The sequence below is a fragment of the Triticum aestivum genome, chromosome 1B (assembly GCF_018294505.1).
Source record: "Triticum aestivum cultivar Chinese Spring chromosome 1B, IWGSC CS RefSeq v2.1, whole genome shotgun sequence".
Classification (NCBI taxonomy): Eukaryota; Viridiplantae; Streptophyta; class Magnoliopsida; order Poales; family Poaceae; genus Triticum; species Triticum aestivum.
Genome location: NC_057795.1, coordinates 646,404,070 through 646,407,990, shown reverse-complemented (window position 1 = coordinate 646,407,990; position 3,921 = coordinate 646,404,070).

Genomic DNA, 3,921 nt, shown 5'->3' with positions numbered 1-3,921 from the left:
TCTTGCATATCAATCTCCACCCCATTTGATCCCACAGAAATAGTGAGATCACTATGAATGTCCATATCAGGGAGAGCCACTTGCAACTGTTCTTCCAAAGGCTGAAACAGATCAGCTAGCTCCACAAATTCTCCCTCTTCAATTTCCTGATCAATGAGGTCATCATCTTCAGCAAGCATTGCCCAGTGCCCCCATCCAGGGAGATCCTCATCCTCATCTTCAGGTTCCTCATCAGCTGCCTGAATCTGCATTGCCTGCTGATGGAAATTTTGTGGGTCTCCTCCCATGATATCTTGAACTTGGTGCTGTTGGATGGGTCCAACAAAGTGATTCAGTTGATTGGGGTGAAAAAATTGTTGACTGGCTGTGGATGAGGATTTTCATCCACAGGAACAGGGTCTTCTTCTGGAGGTCCAGCACCCAGCAGATCTTGTTGGAGAATAATCACAGGCACAGACCAGGACTCTGCATTTGGATCATCAGATTCTCCAACCACAATACTAACAGGAACATCGCTTAAGTTTTCAACCCTAATCTTAACCATGAGTGCAGCTCTGGTACTTCTGGCTCTGTCCCATAGCAATAATTTGCCAAAACTCCTTACTGCATCCGCCAGCTCATGCATCTCTCGTTTATCAAAAGGAAATCCCACTAACAAAGCCCAAACATCCCTGTCAAGATGCAAACTTCTCCAGTTGATGCCCTGGTTATGCCTCTGAAAGATGATATGTACATCTCCATGGACATGCGGGCTTTGCAGAACCAGAGCATCACGGTCGAAAGGGGAGTTTAATCTGACATAAGCTTGACCGAAAGGGCATTGACAAATCTCTTGAAACCCTAGATGCTTGACTTGCGTAATGAACTCACCAATGATTTGACGAACATTTGGGAAGTGAACCTGCTGGTTGGGCATTGGTACAATGGTGGCGATTGCCCAGTCTTCATGGCGTGGCAGAGAAGGGCTCGAAATAACCCTGACTCTCGCTGGTCTTCCTTTCACCTGGATTGCTTGATGATGCAGAGGAAGAAAAGGGGCCGGATCGAATGGGAAGTTGGCCATGTCGCGCGGGACCAGCTCTCCGCCCTGCTCTGAAGAAAGCAAGAGCCTGCTAGCTGTGAGCGGGGGCGGCGGAGGCAGAGACGCAGAGGGAGCAGGGAGCGACACAGTAGCAGGTGGAATGGTTGGTGAGGGTCTGGAAGGAGCTTGATTGCCGGTATTCTCCAAAACTGGCCTCGATTGTTGCCCCTGAATCGCACCATTAACGGGTGTACGCTAGTCATAATATAAAAGTGAAATATTGATGTTAACATGGTTATCTTACCGCGTTAATAAATGGCTCATACATTCCATCCATAAGGTATGCTGCGTTGTTCACGAGTCTACAAAATTTTTGTATCCAACTGACTATATAAACATCACGGGGTCAATTGACAATTTTTGACCAATTGTATCAATGCTCTACATATTCAGTTTGTAATAATCACTATATTTCATCTAAAAATTCATGGCATGAATAGTGACACTGGGCCAAATTTATCCTCGTCTCCAGGTTCACTTTGTAATAACTCCTATATTTCATCTAAAACTTTAGGCCATGGATAGTGACACTACGCCTGATTGATCCTCGCGTCCAGATTTAGTATATAATAATTCCTATACTTCATCTAAAAATTTAGGACATGAATAGTGACACTACACTAGATTGATTCTCGCCTCCAGATTCGGCTCGTAATAATTCCTATATTTCATCTAAAAAGTTGGGGCATGAAATCCAATCAAGGTCTCCTGAATTTTTATTTTTCAATGCTACACATGTCATCTTAGGAAAAAAAAATGTAAGAACCACATAAGAAGGTCATCATTTCTATTCATGTAGTTATTTCAGATTTTTTAGTTGTGCATGATGATAACACTAATAGAGTTTTCAGAAATGTAACATATATTCTGGAGTCAAAATTAACTCCAAAAGATGTTGTCTAATGTCTATAGTGCACTATATGCACTTACTTATACTTCTTCAGAATTGAAGGCTTATCTTTGCTTAAGCTAATTTTCTCTCTACATGGCATATTCTCAAGGTTCTTTTTTTGCGGCAAATATTCTCAAGGTTCCTCCTTACTTGAGCCATACTTCTTTGTGCTTGGCATGTTCCATTTTCACATGCGTCTGAACTGGGGAAAAAAACACCATTTGTTATGGGTTGAAGTTACCGGCGACTAAAATTGTGCAATTTTCTCGAGTTGGTGCGTCAGCAACCGTTGAACAAAGGTGGCAGAAGACCTAGTCAAAATTCATGCTCTGCAGACAATACATGCGAGTGTGAGAGACTGTACAATGCCTTTCTATGAGAAATTTGCAGTAGCGAAAATACATAGCACTCAGATGCCACACCCCCTATATTGAAAAATAATTTAGTAATTCAATAAAAAGTCAAAAATTGCAAACTTTTTATGGAATCAAACATGACCAAGTATTGCACTCGTATAAAAAAGATTAAACAGGGAACGACTTTCATTATATCCAGGGTTAAAGATTTGCCAAAAACACTAGGTACAAGTACTATTCATGCAATATTATCGTCACAAATTTGTTTTTTCCCTGAAGTCAACGGGAATCATTCCTTGGCCAAACTTTTTATACGAGTATAATATCTGGTCATATTTGATTCCAAAAATGTTTGGGATTTTTTGACCTTTTTTGAATTACTAAATTATTTTGAATATAAAGGGGTGGAGCACCCGAGTGCTTCTAATCTGCTTCCTTTCTAGTAGCCACTTTTAACAATTGAGTTTTGGTTGCTTAGGGAGATGGAGAGTTCAGTGAGGTGCAGGTTCAGATCTAGCAATAAATCTTGCAAAGCTCAAAATGATATTGAGGATCATAAGAAGCAACTTGAACAAAGCAAGATTGAGAGACATCAACAAGATATTTAAAGACGATGCAAGGATCACATGCAAGAGGTGTGGTGAGAGAGCAAAGCATGTAAGACAAAGAGAAAATGGATAACACATAAAGCATAACATATCTTGGCCATGGAGATAGCGACATCACATAGTCTTACAATAAGATAAACATAGTATCACACCACACAATAAATAAAAGTATTACAAGACAAATCTATTAAGATACTAAGGGCCCGTTCGGAAGTGCTCCTGCTCAACGCTTCTCCGGAAGCGGACGAGGAGCTGGCCGAACGCCGCAGCTTCAAGGAGCCCGCTCCTGGAGAACTAGCAACCCGTGGTGCAAATTTTCGAAGCAGCGATCGTGCAGCTTCGCGAAAACGAGAAGCTGGAGTTGCTCGATATTACGTGGGAATGCCCTCCTGAAGTGCCCCCTCGAAGCGTTTTCCTCTCGCTACATCTCGCCACGAACTGTTTTCTCTCGCTACAGTCTGCCACGAACTGTTTTCGACAGTCGAACGCTCGCTAGCTCCCATGAGAAGCTAGCTAGCGCTGACTCCATGAGAAGCTGGCTCGTTTTGGAAGCCAGCGAGCTTCCGAATGGGCCCTAAACTCACATGATTTGGAGCCTCCTGATGCATTGGGGCTTGGGTCGCTAAGGCGTCCGTCTGTGAGTGTGTGTAGTTGGTTAAGTGATTTGGGTTTCGTTTTTTCCTTTTCCGTTTTACAAATTTTAATCCATGAACATTTATTCAAATTGTGAACATTATAAAAAATTGTAACCATTTTCTAAAATTTAGGAACATTTAACTATGGATATTTGTAAAGTTCAAAAATAATTTTAAAGTTAGTGAACATTTATTTAGTTATAGAAGCTTTTTCCATTTTGCATTTTTTTAATCCATGAACGTTTTTAAATTCGCATAATTTTGAAATTCTATTTTGTTTTAATCTGTTTACATATTTTGATTAAAAAATGAACTAAAAATGTTAGTCAGTTTTTTTCTCATAGTTATT